This window comes from Peromyscus leucopus, chromosome 5 (assembly GCF_004664715.2).
Source record: "Peromyscus leucopus breed LL Stock chromosome 5, UCI_PerLeu_2.1, whole genome shotgun sequence".
NCBI lineage: Eukaryota > Metazoa > Chordata > Mammalia > Rodentia > Cricetidae > Peromyscus > Peromyscus leucopus.
In genome coordinates, this window is record NC_051067.1 from 143,560,496 (window position 1) to 143,578,296 (window position 17,801).

A 17,801-nucleotide genomic window follows, 5' to 3' on the forward strand; every position below is an offset into this window, starting at 1 on the left:
GCCTGAGGACTGAGGAAGTTGCTACTTTTTATCCTGAAATCTACAGTTATCTGGTGAGCTGGCTGATGATGAAATGTGGAATTGCTACTTGCTGAGCTGGCTGAGTTTATTCATTCAGCATTGACAGGTGTCAACCAAGAGTCGGCTGTTGAGGGTGCCACCTCATTGGTTGGGTGCCACAAGAAGGTCCAACAGGAAACTTACTTTCACAAGGTCCATAAACTCATCTTTTATTGATCTATGAAACTGGACTTGGCAAACTTTGGTCAATATTTATTGCATCCTAATGTAATCAGCTCTTGGGACAGAATATGACTTAGCCAGGGTGAATGACATTTGCTCACACAACATAATCACATAGGAGACTCATATAGAAGACTCATCTGTAATATGAAGCTATAGCCCTTTATGAGAAGCATATAATTCATGTTTATATCAGGAGGTTTATGCCAAATAGTTTGGATACTATTTGGCACATAGGAGAATCTCATAAATATAGTTAGGAAATGTTTACATTCTTTATCTTAAACATGATAAGAAATATCAAAAACCTGTGTTTTCTAGACTTGTCTGACCATATGTGTTTGCTCAGTTTTATTAGCATACCACAGGTATCTATATGTATGTCTGTATATATACAGAATTATATTATACACATCACAAAATCTACTGATAAAGAAGTTAAATGAAGACAATAAAGTAAGTATAATAGACCTCACAATAACCCCCATATCTCAATGAATTAAAGAAGGCATACTATCTGGGCATTTTATAATGACTCTTCCTGGGCAATATTTCTCCAATGTAGAATAGCATAGAATTGTTTTAAGGCCAAGAAGTAATTGATGTTTTTTAAAGATCACATAAATTGTATCAATATCTCAATCAATGCAAGTCACTGAATACTGTTTGCTTCTAAGTCTTCTGTCTTTCAAAGCTGTAGTAGTTAACACACAGTACTGAGACATGAACTAAAACATGATTTGGAATCCAGTCAACTGCTCCCACCTCCATTTGCTCTAAAATAGGATGTACCTGAACAAACACAAGCACTGAGTTTGAAATGCTGCTAGGTGCTAGGGGTCAAAAGATGTACTCCTCGGGACCTCACTGTGCTATGGGAAAGAGGCATCTGAGTAGATAGGACAGGGAGCTTGTCCTGCTACAATGAGCTTCCCCTTCAAAAAGAAGGAATTCCAGAAGTTGGGAAAATTCCAAAAGGTCCTGCCATGAGCTGACAGCAAGGACCTGCAAGGGATTTTGCAAGGATTTTTTCCATCTGTTATTGACAAGTAACACATCCTTTGTACTTGATTTACTGAATAACATCCTATCAACCTGTTTGCCTTTTATTGTGAGTAAAAGTTTTGATTTTATTTTTCTGCTAGAAGGATCCCTGTGTCTTAGATGGAATGGTAACAATCAGTTTAAAAGTTGTGTGGCAAAAAAATTAATAAATAAAAATGAAAATAAATATCAAAAATTCGTCTCTCTGGTTTCTAAGATACTTTAGGACAATACAGGGAAAACCAAGTGTGAATGAGTGCTGAAAGAGCAATCAGCTCATCTTTTTGACACTGAGATTTGCATAGCAGAGATCTTCCTTGGAGTCGGTGGGAATTTATTTTCAGAAATCGATAAATGGCTCTTATTATCAGGGGCTTAGAAGCATCAAGCCCTAGAGCCGATGGTGTGGCCACAACGGTACTGAAATAAGATTGTGCTCATGTTAGCATAAAAGGCAGGATTTCATTTAGGTGGTTTATAAGTGGAAAGTACATTTGCATAATTTCCTCCTTTGGGGGAAAATAAAATGTTGTACTAAATTATCAAAGTTGCTTTTCATGCTCTACTTGAGGAATAGGGTGATAAGATGAACTTCAAATAAAAATAATTCTTTATCCTCTTGTATTTAGTGGCAGGGATATCTTTGGGGGGTTCTACATATAGATGTCATGTTAGACCCTGCTAGTAACAGGCTGTTCACTTCAAGCCCTCTGATTCCCACCCCTACATTCCTCCCTCAAACAATCCCAAGTGCCTTTTCATTCAGCACCTCCCAGAGAAAATGAGTTTCTTTTGTCTAAAACTGTCTAGACAGACCATGTGTGTTTTTTGTGGTGGTGGGTTCCAGATCACTTTTTTTTTTCATCATTGCTAAGCCTGAATTAACTGGCTACATGCCAGATCTTACTAACGAGATTAACAATTTCTAATGTGGGTCTGTTTCTTTTGATGTTTGGTCGTCCATTATCTATGGTACCTGAACATTCTGCATGTCATGTGAAAGTGAGATGTTTGGTTTCTGAGAGCTCGCTTGCTGTGTGACTGTGCCTTCACCAACCGTGGCGACGAGCTCACAGCAAGTTTCTGCTACCAGGTTCATAGTGGAAGCTGGAAGCCTCCTTGCAATCCTCTTTCATTCCAACTGAAATGACCTTGTTTTCAACAGGAGCGTCACAGCAAGTTGTGTTCACAAAGAGAGTAGCAAGGATTCCTTCAGCTCAGCTGTCAGCAGATATTGCAAGTGACCCTATAAACTCCCTGGCAATCTGAACCTACTCCTGGGCCCTGTCAACTGGCTAGTGAAGAAACACATTCCAGCACTTAGAAGTGGTTCTGCTCTGTTTGTCTTGTTGGTGTTCATGTGTGTTGGGCTGCATAGGTGTTAGTGTGCTTTGGTGTGTGGGTTAGTGTATATGTACTAGTGTCTCTAGTGTGTTTATTGGTGTGTGTATTATTAGTATGTGCTGTGTGTGTTGCTATGTGTTACTATATGTGGTACTCTCCTTAGTGTGTGTGTTGATATGTGTTAGTGTATGTGTATTAGCATGCATGTTGGTATGGACTGGTGTATGTTGTGGTGTGTATGGGCTAGTGTTAGTTTTGTATTCATCAATTCATCATACTATATGTGTTGCTGTGTGTTCTGATTTCTTTAATCATGTGTTTACATTAGCATGAATATTACTCTGTATGCTGGGGGTGTGTTAGCGCATGTGCTTGTATTCATTGGCATGTATTGGCATGTGCATATATTTTATTTCATGTGTTTTATGAGTGTGTCTATATTAGTGCATATGTCAGTGTATATATATGTGTGTCTGTGTCGCAAAAATGGGGGCCAGGATAAACTGACAAGTAGAAATGGGGATTTTTTTCTCTTTTTCTTTTTTATAAAAGTAATTTTTTTATTGATTCTTTAGGAATTTTACATCATGAACCCCAAGCCTACTCATTTGCTAGTCCCTCTGTATCTGCCCTTCACCCTTGTAGTATCTTCCTGCAAAGGAATATTTAAAAAGAAATAATAAAAATAAAGTTAAAAAATATAGATAAGAGTATTCGTTACAAAAAAAGGAGATCTTAATGAACATATTAACAAAAGAAAATCCTGTTCTGTGCTCTGCCCTACCCCAAAAAGGTGCTGGCTAGGTCTCCAAGAACGTGGTCAAAGAAGAAACTGGGGGGAGAGCAGTACATTGAGGGAGAGGCTGTGAGAACAGGAAGGAGAGAGCAGGACCTCCATAGGAAGAGGAAAGAGAGAAAGGAAGAGGGAGAGAAGAGACAAAGGAAGGGAGGGGGGAGGGAGGGGGGGAGACAGGGGAGCACTGGGGTGCTGAGGAGGGGGCGAGGCAGCAGAGCCCGCTGGGACCAGCCCCGCTGCCCCACAGGAACCATCACCACAGAGTGCAAGTGAGGAAAAATGATGGAAAGGTCAAGTTCAACCACACAAGCTGAAATCCATCTCACCTTGGGTCTGTTCCCTTCTTTTTTTTGACGACCAATAATAGTCAAACTGATGAAGGACAGTGTGTAGACCAAGACCCTTGAAAGCTTCTAAGCTGTGTGGCAATTCGTAGGAGTTGACAGCATCCTCCTGTCAGCACAGCATCCCCAGAAAGAACAAGGAGAGCCGGCTGCCCCCGGGATTAATTATGTATGGGCGGGTGGCAGAGACAGAGAGGGGAAGAGCATCATAACCTTCCTATGTATTGAATGTCACTGTAGCTGCGGGGTAGCTTGTCTGCTTTCCAACTGAGATTGCGTAGAAGGCATTTTTCTCGTGAAACATGCTGGTGAAGATCAGATCTTAGCCATGAGTTCATCTCTGTGGCAAGTCTGTGTCATAGTCTCACCTTGCAAAATAAAATAATCACATTTAAAGATACATGAGACTTAAAAAAAAGAAAAAGAAATAAGGAGTGTGTTTGCCAGGGTGACCATTCACTCCCAACATGGAAGGTGGCTTAGAGTTAAGTTGCAAGTTGAGTAATTAACGCGCCCAAATGTGGAAGGATTTTCAAGAGTCCAAACAAAATAGAAAGGCCTCAGAAGCATGCTGCCCCCTCAGACTCTCCCCTTCCTTCGGCTCGGCCCCCACGTCCATCATCTCCCCTCAGTGGTCACTAACTGGCTATTTGTCTCTTTCCACACTGCTGCATCACAAAACAGCAGCCCACTTGCCTTGAAAAGATAATATCTCACACATATGGGCCTGCCTTTGATCTCTGTGGTCGAGCCAGGGGTCAGAGGCCCTCCTTCTCCAGACCCTCACTTCAAATGATTCCTTTCATTTATTGAGAGACCAAACATTAAGAGGGCAAAGGAGGGAAAAATAAAAGCCATGATTTAATAGCAGCTGATGTGTTCAGCCTATTTGGGGTTGGGTTTTATTCTCTCCAGGTCACATCTAATCGTCATTCCTCACTGGTCCCCTGTCCTGCTGTCCTACCATTTGTTTGTTTTGCAGCCCTCAGACAAATTGGCACTCCAAGAGATCTTCTCCCCTGCGCCTCCTCACAGGGCCATCTTGCCTTTCCAAAAGGTAACACTAAAGACTTAGTTCACTGTCTCCTACGGGCAACGTGGAAGTCAGAAAGCATCGCGTCGTGGCAAATGCTCACCAATTCAGTTGTGAGCCGTGGACATGGGGGGAAAGGATTTGTGTAATACTGTTCTCCTTTGTGAATTAGTAAGAGGACATTTCTAACCTAAGGAGAGGCTTCCGATTTTAAAACGCAAATTTTGATGTAAAATACAATGAATGGTCTGGCCAGGCCCTTTGTGTCTCCGAAGCCTCACAGTGTTAAATTTCACTGTGTAATCACAGGAACATCCACATGAACTGAGACTGTTGTGTGCACTGGACTCTGGAAAGTGTGGCCACAGTGTGTCTATCAGATCATGTAAGCCCACAAGGCAGGTGTCATTCTTCGTATTTAAATGGGAGGCAGTTCATCAGAGCCATACACATACACAGGAAAAGCTTGTTTGGTTTCTGTGGAAGTGGTGAGTCCCTTGGATGAATTTATTAAAAGATTTAGCAAATATCAGGAAATTCTCTTCCTGATACCTAGCTCTTACAGTGCCAAAAGGTGTCCTGTAGTGGAGAAAAGGCATCAACTGTCTTTCCCAGTTCTGAATCAGGCATTCTGTAATACTGACCTGCTAGATAAGATTCACCCAGCAGTGAATAGTGGCAAGACTATTGATAATCAGCCATTCTCAGATTGGATTGAGGCCTGCTCCACAGAAGGAACCTCACACCTGGTGACTATAGACATGGTCAAAACCATGTCGAGGGAAGTCAGGCCCTTAGGGAAAACTGACTGCTGTTGTTATCTTGCTTAGTGGTCATATTGTCAAACTGTTTCCGAATGTTTATGCTTAGAGTCATAGATGCGTGCTTCTCCCAACCTTGGTCAGAGAACCTTCTTATTGCCGTGGGGAATGGTTAATACCGAGACTCCTAGCTATTGTAAGAGCTGAAGGTTAGCAATTGGGAGGAATCTGCCATAGATGCGACATCTATATCAACCTGACCCATTCCAACGCCCAGACCCAGGGAACATGAAGGAAGAAGGAGCAGAAAACAATAGAGCCAAAGGATGGAGAAGAATCCTGGGAAAGACTGTATGCTGCACATGACATGGTCATTATACACACGAGCTCACAGCAGCTGTGGTTACCCAAGCATGACCCGCACAAGATGAAGCAGTTTAAAATTTCCGGCATGGATGGGGGAGTAGCTACCAAGACTCCTTTCCTGGGGCGAGTGGCTACCAAGACTCCATCCTTGGCTGAGGAACTATTGGTAGTTGATGGCTACCAGGGGAAAGAGTCATTTTTCTTTATGTGTGTTGAGGTGGTGGTCACTTGTGGATTGCTTAAGCCCCAGTAAATTATCCTATGCCATACACATATAAGCATCACTAATTAGACTCCATGGATTTTTTAAAAAGTTGAAATAAGGAAATGAAGTTGCAAGGAAGATGTGTTAGGGAATTCCTGAAATGAATTGAAAGGGAGTTAGGGGTGGATATGATAAAGATACGTTATGCACATGCATGAAATTTCCAATGAATAAATGAAAAGTATCATTTTAAAAAAGAGATGGAATACTGTACTACACTGAGAACTTAAAATGAAAGTGTTGAAAAGCTCAACTCAGTATCAGAATGCTTCGATTATTGTAACTCTGCTACCTTACTTACTGAAAGTGGAGACAGCCTTGCCAGGATCTCTGGATCAAGACACTGATTCTAGCTGTGTATTACGGGCAACTCTTGACATGGGCAGATAACAGAGTCTTGTACATATCCACTGAGATTTCCAGATTCTTCTGTCCCACAAAAGTAAATTTGGCATGGACATGTGGACAGTGGTAGAATCGGGGATAGTTTCTTAAGAAATTCATCCCAAGGAAGGAAGTGACATGGACTAGAAGAAATGTCAAAAGCTCCCTGTCTGTTATTCCCATAGAACCGGGACCTTAGTAGGTCATTTGTATTGTACCTACTATTTTTGTGCATACACATTGCCTTGGAAAGTGTTTTCAGTCTATCTTTATGATAACTGGTTTCTTTCAGATGCTGGTTTTGGCCTCCTCCTCTGTCCAACTCTCCTGTCACACTCTGGACTCTGTGGACACGAAGACAATAGTTACCTCACAAGGCTGCCATGAAGGCTATGTGAGATGACATATTGGACCTTATTCAGTCCCTTTCTGTATGTATATATATTTTTCCAACATACATGTTCTTTATGTCTAACATACATTCCAAGTACTTATACTTAACATTTGTATATGCCTCTTTGTATATAGTCATGTATTGCTTAATTCCTCTGCCTCCCCTTTTGGAGTCATCATCTTTTTGAGGTCACCAGCCCCCAGATGCTAGTGACCCAATCCAGGGCTTGCACTTTCTAGCAAGTGCTCTACTACTGTATTAGTTACTTATTGGTTGCTGTGATAAGATGTCATGGGCAAGGCAATTTATAAAATGAAGATTTTATTTGTGATTTTGATTCCCGAGAGGAAAGAGTATCATGTTGGGGAGGCATGGCAGCTGGAGCAGGAAGCTAAGGGCTCACATCTTGAACCACAAACACAAATCAGAGCAAGATAGCTAGAAGTAGTATGAATCTTTTAAGTCTCAAAGCCCACCTCAAGTCACACACTTCTTCCAGTAAGTCCACACCTCCTAAATCTCCCCCAAACATCACTACCAACTGGGGACCGAGTGTTCACACGTCTGATCTTACGGAGGATGTTGTCACTTAAACCACTGTAACCACTAAGTTAAATCCCCAGCACCACCTGTTGTTTAATGGTGTCTTTGCATCACCGACCATATTCAAACAGCACCGAGTACACTAACAGAACCCTGCATGTTATTTAAGCCACTTCCTTAAGATGATCTTTAATGAAAACCAGCAACACAGTCAACATAACCCATGGAAGGCTGATGCCTGAGTGACTTGGCATGATGCTCTACAGCAAATGTCTTCCTTGTAAGCAGAAAGAATCAAGCTAAAAGGATGATAGATGTACAAAAGTAAATATGCCAGTCACAACCATCTACAATCAGTATCACATGTTCCACACTGTGCATAACTGTAGGTGCCATACATTTATATGACTTTTAGGTTTATTCACACCAGTACGATGACAAACATGTGATTAATCTGTTGTGCTATGGTGTTAGGATGGCTACCATGACACTAAACTGTAAGCACATTACAGTTCCAGTATAGTCCAGTTCCATTAACTACACAGTCTATCACTGAACAAAATGTTGTATGAAGTATGCAACTGTGTATAAAAATGGAACAACGTAGAGAATGACTCCAATGTCTCCCCAGGGGTACTTCTGTTGAGGGCCAATTGTGGCTCACAGAGACACAGTAGCCATATATCACAGTAGTCAAGACTTCTACAACTCATGCAGGTATACACAGGCAGTTGAACTGGGAACTACTGAAGAGTGGCTAGCTTGTGGAGACGTGGCAAAGACGAACATAAAAACAAGATCTCTGATCATTGCGTTGCCCACTATTGAAACAAAAATAAACAAACAACAAAAACTCATGGGAAGTCAGCTCCAACGAGAAGCTTTATATCTGTAACATGACTTCTAAGACTGTGTATTGAGGGGAAAGTGGTGTTCAATTATTGTTGTTAGTAAGAGGCAGAGACAATATTCACTAAGACTTCGACACGGAGCCAGGTAGGCTTTGTTTGAATACTGGGTTGGCTACTTCCTGGCTGAGGCTCTGGGCAATTTAATTCAGCTCTCAGTACTTACCCCAACAGATCCCCCAGTTAATATCTGGATGAGGAGTCCATGACCCGCTGTGAACAGAGTACTGAAGGTGCCTCTGGCCAAAGGTCAAGGTTCTGTCGATGGCCACTCCAAAGACCAGCTGGTCCTCTGAGCAGACTCACCTCAGAGCCTGGAAGCTGCAGGTGATGTTTCCCAAAGTTTTCTCTCATGATTCTTAGAATGTTCTAAAATTGATTCACACAAAACAGTGCAGAGTTGAGGAAGGCTACTTGATCGATCAAAGTGTTCTATGTAGGATTCTGAGTGAGGAGAGAAGGGAAAGGAGGGAAGCTGAGGTAAGGATACTAATACAATCTAGGGCTCGTTTACTGCTGCTCCTCATACAGTAGCCTCCTGAGTAAAAGTTGTATGATCTAGGAGGAGGAAAATGCAAGCAGGAAAACTCCATGAAACCCTGTCTGGCTGGGGTCTGTATGATTACAGATGGCCTGTGGCTGACAAGGTAGCTCTACGGGAAAACATCCTTTCTGCCAAGCCTTATGAGTTGAGTCCCTGAGACTCACATAGTAAAAGGAGAGGATCGGCTCATGCCGAATGCCTTGAGATCTACCCACGGCGCATGTGTGCACATGAACAAATACAAGAATAAATGCAATTTTAAAAATTACAGATACCCAAAACATAGGAGCTGAAATTTGGAATGCTGGCAGTAAGTAGACTTTCCTTTCCTTGAGTGTTTAAAATGCTCTAAAATTGATTGTGGGATAGCACAACCTTGCAAATAACCCCTGTAGCAGGAATCTTAGAAGTTCTTACTAAAAAAATCACACCTGTGAGCCAGGTATTGTGAAGCTGGAAGATCAGAGAGCCAGAACAAGCCACAGCTACCTCACCTCGCCGGATCCTCAGCTGGTCTTGTTTCCTCAGACTGGAGGCCTCTGAGTCCTCATCCAGAATGGGTCTCAGCTGAATTGTGCTAGAAGCCTGAAAGCTTAACCAGCCAAATGCTTAACCAGCCAAATGCTTCCAGTTTCTGGTCCTCACACCTTATAAACCTTTCTGCTTTCAACCACCACTCCCTGGGATTAAAGGATGGTTTTCTGGGATTAAAGGCATGAATCACCATGCCTGTCTGTATCCTTGAACACATGGATTTCTGCCTCTGGAATGCTAGGATTAAAGGCGTGTGCTACCACTGCCAATCCTTTATGTTTAATATTGTGGCTGCTCTGTCTCTGACCCCAGATAAGTTTATTAGGGTGCACAATATCTTGGGGAACACAATACCACCACAAACCCCTGAATACAAAAACTTCTGGACTACACACTTTGGGTGGATGAATTATCTGATATGTGAACTTAATACAATGTTAAAAATTAGAATCTTGGTTGGAACCCACTGTGACTTTTCTTGGACACTTCCATGGATGTGTGAAAGTTAGATGGATTTTGAAAGATAAATTGGGACATGAAGATAATATAGAGGGAGGCTGTATTCTGCCTTCACAAGCATGTGGAACATGGGAAACAGTGAATTCCACTGATAGCAGTGTGTAGCTTCCACATGCAAATCCATCAGCAGCTTCAGCTGACATGACTTTGGCAAGAATGCCATAGTGAGGGGAAAGTCTCCCTTCACTCTAAAGATGTGACTCTCAAGATTGGAAACCTCACTTGTGCAGCTGGGCATGGTAGCAGGGAAGCTTGAACCTTCAAAGCCACCCTGGGCTACATAAAATCCTGGGAAAAGAAAGAACGGAAGGGGAAGAAAACAGCAACAAGACAAAACCTCCCCTGCTGTCGATTGAGCTTGGCATGGTGGCAGAAAGTACGAGAGTTTGTGGCTACCCTGGGCTACACAATAAAATCCGGTCTCCAAAAACCATAAACAAACAAAAAACAAAGTAACAACAACAAAAAACCCTTACTTTTTGGCACATTATATCGGAAGGCAGTTGCAACATTAGCCTCAGTTTATAAGAGGGTTTCCTGGAGTTCTCGAAACCATCATCCATGGAAAAGAAGTGAATGGGTTGACCTGAGCCTGAACAGCAGGGCCCCAGAGGTAGCATGCATCAGGAAAATGGTGGTTGCCCAGTTGAATTACATGTTCCAGCCTCATTCCAAGCTGGAGATGCTGTGCAGAGGAGTTGAGTGTGCACATCTGGGAAGACCTCTGCTCTCCCTGACCTGGGAATCAAGCACACACAGGAAGAACGCTGGCTTCTGTCTTATTTGGATCACCCTCCGCACTGCCTTCCCACCCTGCTCAGTTGCCAGGGAGCTGTCTGTCTTATTTGTTGTGAAAGGGAGTGTTTTGTCATCTTATTCAGAGCCCCAGGTCTCTCACATCGACTAATTTCCCTACGTCCAAGAGTTTAAGGTCCTGCAAATCGGGAGCTCTGAGCCACCTGCTAGTCGTTAAAACAATTACATGGTTAAGAGCTCACAAACAAAGAATTAATAATGGACCTGGGTTGTGTTACCTCCTGGTCCATATGTAGGAGGATGAATTACGGCCTTGTGTCACTTTGGAGCAGTGGCTCTGCAACAATGGCACACACAAAAGCAGAGTGAAAGAGGGGAGGATTCTTCCTGGCTCTTTCTGTCTGGACACCTAATTCCCAGAACCGCTCACTGACAACAAACTCTTTTTCCTGTTTGATGGACATAATTTACTTTAATAATTGGGCATGTGATAATTTTTCATGTTCTTGTGGTTGTGCTTAAATTAATTTTAGTTAGTTAACTGACCCCTGCTTACTGAAAGTGTGGCATTCTCTACACTAGGCTGGCACAGGAAGGAGATGCAGCTTCCACCCTGTTGGAGCTGAGTCTCTGGCTATGGTCTGGCTGCATCACTGTTTTGCAAGGGATGATGTTTTACATGGACAGCCAACAATGTTGTCAAGTCTGCTTTCTCGGCGCTGGTATGCATGGTGGTACCAAGCATCATGTGTGCCATGCTTTAGAAATCGAGAGACATTTTGGTCCTGCCTGGTGACTGTGTTCCTCTCATGAGTTAGTGTCTCTGCTGTGACTAGTATTGCATGACAAGCAATGATCCAGCTTCTACAGGAATCATCAGACTGTTTTGTGATACTACAGACACTGTGGTTCTTTAAATTTAAAAAAATAAAAATGAAAAAGCAGCTGAGTTTAGTGACTGAGGCCAGTCACCTTGGAAACAGAACGGACTGACTGGGCCACAGAATGAGTTCAAGTCCAGATGAGGAAACAGTGAGACCCTGTCTCAACAGAGAAGTAAAGGAAGAAAAGGGATATAGCTCAGTAGAGTACTTACTGAGTTCAAAGACTGAAGGATCCTTGACTATCTGGTAATATATCAAAACATGACATTACTTCTTTCCAGCATTCAATTGGGCTTTCAATGTAAGAATACTTCTGGTAAAGTCAGTGTATTCCAGCTAGTCTTTGAGAAATGCTCTGGTTGTGGAACAAATGTAAACCTAGCTTTAGGGCCAGAAAACACGACAGTTAAATTCCAGGCACTACTGTTCTATGAATCGGAGAGTTAATGATCTCTCAAAGGTTCAATTTCCTTGTGAATAAAATTGCGCTATGATATTTGGACATACCACTTGGGGTGTTGTGAGCATCTCCTAGGCTAATTAATATAAGTGTGGTACCCACCATAGGGTTCTGTAACAGTGTGTATACTAGTAACTAGACAAGCAGCAACAGCCTGGTGCCGCACACTGATTCACTTAAACTAAACTTCTGTCATTTCTCAATGAAGCGTAACTGTATTAGTTATTTCTGTTACTGAGATAGAATCAAAGGGCAACATTGGAGGAGAAGGTTTACTTTGGCTTTCAGTTCCAGAGGCATAGACTCCGATATGGTGAAGAAGCCATGCCAACAGGCAGGGGTGGCAGGGAGGCAGACATAGGAAGCTGCAAACAGGAATCAGGGATGGGGAAATAGGAAGTGCCATCAGGATATAACACCTCAAGGCCACCTCTTGTGGACATAGCTCCTCCACCAACGCTCAGCCCTTAATGTCACCAACTGAAGACCAAGTGATCAACCACACAAGCACATAGGAGAGTTTCTCATTCAGACCAGGACAGTACCCAACTGGCATCCTCCATGTCTGGTCTACATGACTGAAGAAAGATTAACAACTGGGAAGTTTGGGAGCATATGTGTGGATTTTTAAAAGACTTAACTAAGAGTAACACAAGTTACTTGGAAGTACACAAGCTGTGAGGTCAGAGCCGGGTAATGCTGAGTCTCACCTTGGCGGCTGATCTGAACGTGAACTGAGGTAGTATTAGCATGTCAGATGAAGCCCAGGCTAAATGCCAAGCAAGGGCCCAATAGTTATCCTGCTGCTGGGGGCAGCTTAGGATACAAATGCCAAGTAACTAAGAATAATATTAGTTCTACATTCAACACATCAGAGTACACTTTAAATCAAAAATCATAAAAATCAATATGAGAAAAAGTCAAAAGAAAATGGTAATTTATGTAATAAACCCAAATTTCATTTTGAACATATAAATACATCATGGTACATTTAATCAACCTATCAAGCCTTGTTAAACACTTAAAATTTACCCATGGCCATGGAAATAAAGCTTCAATGCCCATTTAATAACCTTAGCAGAATAAATCAGTAACTTCTATTTTAATCAAATTGAAACACATTAACTAATGAAATTGGTATAATAGCATTAAATAGCTCTTAAGATAATACAAGTTAAAAGTTACCTAATGTATAATTTTACATATCAAAGATAAAAATACATTCTAAAACTTGTTAAGAAAGTTTCAATACTGTCAACGTAAGAAGCTGGACTCTGAAAGTTTGATCCCGAGCCTGGGAGACGTGGAGTGTGTGCCAACTACGGAGCTGAATCAGCAGCATGCATTATTGGCTTTCTTTCCTGCTGGAGGCATGGAATGGAAGGATCCAGGCTGCTGCTGAGACCTAAGTGGCCTCAAGTGTATGTGGTGATGCAAGTTGCCATGAGTTCTAGAGAGCCTTCCTCTCCAGGTCCAATACTAATTGGACTCAGTAGGTTTGTGTGTGTGTGTGTGTGTGTGTGTGTGTGTGTGTGTGTGTAAAACAGAAATAATTCTAGAAGAAGAGGTAGTAAATTCAAGAAGAGATGGATAGGGAGACAAAGCGGAGTTAGAGGAGAAAAAGGAGGGGTGGAAACAGAGCAAATGCACTATACTAGTGAATTAAATCCTCAAATACAACCAAATACTTCTGAAGCAAGTGAAAACACTGTACAAGACTTATTAGCACTTGCATTTAATGTACATGTTTCTAAGTGCACAATGGCTCATGTCTGTAATCTCAGCATTAAGAGGCTGAGGCAACAGGATTATTGTGAGTTCAAGGCTAGCCGGGGTTACATAGTGAGCAGTTCTGGGCCAATCTGAGCTACACAACGAGATCCTATCTCAGAAATAAAATTTAAAAAAAAGCAGTATTAAAAGGGTGAAAAGAACACAGAAATATAGCATTCAAGAGGTTACTCTGAACCAGCACAGATGTATAAGTCTTACCAACAGTTTTAACCCACCATGTAACTCATATTGTATACTTAGGAAACAATAGCAGCTGATAATTAAAATTATTTTTTTAAAGCAAAGAGAAATCTGCAACTTTTTAAATCCTCAAAATATAATTTTAGGTTTCAGATTAATACTTTCCATTTGGGTGGCACCAAGAAATTCCAGGAATGAAGGAAATAGAAGGTTATGAACCTTTTTCCATTCTTCTGAAATTCTGCAACTCTCTAAACTGGGCTGTTGATAATTTTTGACAAGTTCATCTACATTAACAATAAGAAAAACTGAGATTTTCTTGGGGATATTTTTTTTTCTCATACTAGCTGGCATTGAAAAAGTCAAATCGCTCCAGGTTAATCAGCCTCATCTGAAAGAGAGGAAGTTTACCCCTCATTTTCCAACAGATTCTCTTTAATTTGGAAGGAACATTGACAGGTGGCCTCAACACTCAGGGCATTACAGACCACCTTGAAAGTCTCAGTCAGTGGCCTTTGAAGTCAGAATAATCAACAAGTCATCCGATACCCTTCAGACAGACTGGCCCTGTGTAGAAGGCCATCTCTCAGGTAGACTGATTGTCTACCATGGAGGGACAACTTGATACAGTTTGCTGAACAAATTCACAGACTTTAATGGAACTAGAACTGTGGAGAGAAATATCATTTTCAAATTGCTATTTTGGGCTCTTACTTTCCATAAAAATATGAAGAGATTTTTTTTCTGAGAATACACAACCATCTACCTGTACAATGATACTTTTTTAATATTAAAAAGAAAAGCTAGTTTGTGGTTCTTGGGAAGATAGCTCCCTCCACCTCCTTTTTGTAGGAAGTGGTAAATTATTTGATCAAATCATTTTGAGAGGCTAGAGGGAGAGAAGATGGACTTGAAGGAAGGAATGATCACAAAGACTAGCACAAGAAAATTCTGGGAGGTGAAGGAAGATTTCTATGTCTTGGTCATGTGGCCGGATCTTGTTTTTTGTCTGAACTCATATCCTATACTCACGTCAGCCTTGGTGAATGGTAAGAAAAGCTAAGCTAATTACCAGATGGGACTTCAGGCTCAAGACACCGAGTTTTTTTTTTTCCAGAGAGAGAGAGAGAGAGAGAGAGAGAGAGAGGGAGGGAGGGAGGGAGGGAGGGAGGGAGGGAGAGAGAGAGAGAGAGAGAGAGGGAGGGAGAGAGAGAGAGAGAGAGAAATGCAGATTACAGGGGTGGTGGATTCATAATGGACGCCAGGCTGGAGATGGCCAAAGAGGAAAAGATGGGCCTAAGACCTTGGCCCCTTTGGAGACATGAGGAAATAGAAGTCAGATGGAAAGGTAAAAGAAGGCAATGCGATTGAGACAGCCAGGAGACAAAGGCTGTAAGAGGTTGCGATCACACCCAAAAGACCTGTGGGTTCCATTCCTGCTTCTCTCTGTCAGTGATGAATTTTTAGACACTGGAAAAGATTTGCAAACAGCTTCATCCTTCCTATAGTAATTTCAAAATGGTGGGCCACTTTCTCCTGCTACTAGTGTATAGAGGCAGGATATACATGTGTATGCATTAGGTGTCTTCTTCAATCCCTCTCCACCCTACTTTGGACTAGACTAGCTGGCCAGCAAGCCTCAGGGATCCTCCTGTCTCCACCTCCCCAGTGCTTGGATTACAGGCTTGTGCAGTCATGCTCAGCTTTCTTATGTGGGTGCTAAGGATCTGGACTCAAATCCTCATACTATGCAGCAAGCATTTATCCTCTGAGACTCCTACCTCCCCTGCCTCTCTCCTGGCACTTTTGATGTTTTTATCATTGCCTTACTTGCCTTGATGCAAAGCGTCAATCTAGCACCCCCATGTGGGCTCAGGGAGGAATGGGACTCTTTAAATATTTAAGGTGCAAACCTGAGGTTGGTCCGGTTCTGTAAAAGTTATATGGGGGTACTGCTGTATCTGTCCACTTTTTTTCCTCCCTGGAGTAACCAGGGGTTAATCAAGTGTCACCTTGAATAAACAGTCATGGTTAATGCAAAAGCAGAAATATTAATGAGTTCAAGCAATGTTTGAATGGGTTCTACTTCCAGAGATGTTCCGGTCCATTTCTGTCTTTCATTCATGCGTGATCTGCGCCTGTGCAAATTCAGGCTTCAGGAAAGGAGGGGCAGAGGGGGTCTGAGACTGTTCTAACTATTCCTAAGCTGCCACTTAACAAACGTCATTCATAAATCCATTGCCAGGCTATTGACCACTGACAGCGAAGCTATACAAACTAATTTGCAGCAGTGTTTGCGGTGGGAAGCCTGGGGACATAGAGTTTAAACATTAGCAAGTTCAAAGCCATTTTTTCAAGAAAGGGCCCAAGAATTGATGAAATTTGACATATGTCATGCAATGTTTGCCAATTAAATGAAAAGCCTGCAGAGACGCACATAGAACTTTAATAGCAAAAATAGCACCTGCCGTAAGGAGCGCTGCAGAAATCTCTTGATTTCCATTATTTCTAATTGAACTTAAATGCCAAAATCCCTGGCCTCCAGACCGGGGATTCATTTCACAGCTGACATTTGTTCTTAGCTCAGTTGCTATTTTAAAATGATCACACAGAAAGAGAACTGTTTCAGGATTCTGTTCAGTTCTGTATGCTGTCCTTGATCTGTTGGTCTTTTCTTCTCTCCATGGCCCAGCGAAGCCCTTTCTCCACTCGGCTTTAGCGCCATATGGCAAGGCAAAAATGTAATCAGGTAATTGTATCTTGTCCCTCTAAGCCATCCTGTGAGTGGGGAAGTGCTGTGGCAAAGCTACGTGTGAATTTCCACACTCCAGAGCAGTCAATAAAGCAATAAATTACTTCATGTTTTCCATCCTTAAATGGATACAAAATGGCTTCACCTTTGACTCCAACAACGCTGTCCATTCTGTCAGCATTACTCCCACAGGCTGAGTACTTCCAGGTCTGAAGCTGATTTAATGAAGCAAAAGTGATCAGGCAGGATGTGTCCAACTGTCAGCCCACAAGACGACCATAGAGGCTGATGGCCAGAAAACTGGAATCTATACCACCGTCAAAGATACCACAGCACTTATGTCTTGAGTTTGTGTGTTGGAGATGAGTAAATTTGCTGAGAGGCATTGTGTTGACAAAACAGAAAAGGTAGTGTAGCCTGGATAAGCCAGACTGCTGTCCCAGTGTCCCAGTGACCTGAGTGAGACAACTTTCAAAACAAAAGGATTTGTTTGGATCCCAGGCTTCAGTCCATCATTGCTAGGTCCCATTGCTTTGGCTTTGAGATGAGTTCAATCTTTGCATCAGGACAGAGAGGACAACATAATCAAAGCTGCTCACCTCATGATGGTATGAGCAAAGAAAGACAGAGAAGAAGAAGAGGAAGAAAAGAAGGAGGAGGAGGAAGAGAAGGGGGAGGAGGAGAAGGAGGAGGAAGAGGAGGGGAAGGCGGAGAAGGAGAAAGAGGAAGAGGAGGGGGAGGAGGAGAAGGAGGAGGAGGGAGGGAAGAAGAAGAAAAGAAGGAAGGGAGAAAAAGAAAGAAAGAGAAAGAAGGAAGGAAGTTGGAGAAGGAAGCGGGGTGGGGCAATACACCTTTCAAAAGTACACAGCCAGCAATCACTCCCTCCAGTGAGGCCCCAGCTTCCACAGTGCCTACCACCTCCCAGGGGTCCACTCACTTATGGAGTCATCCTT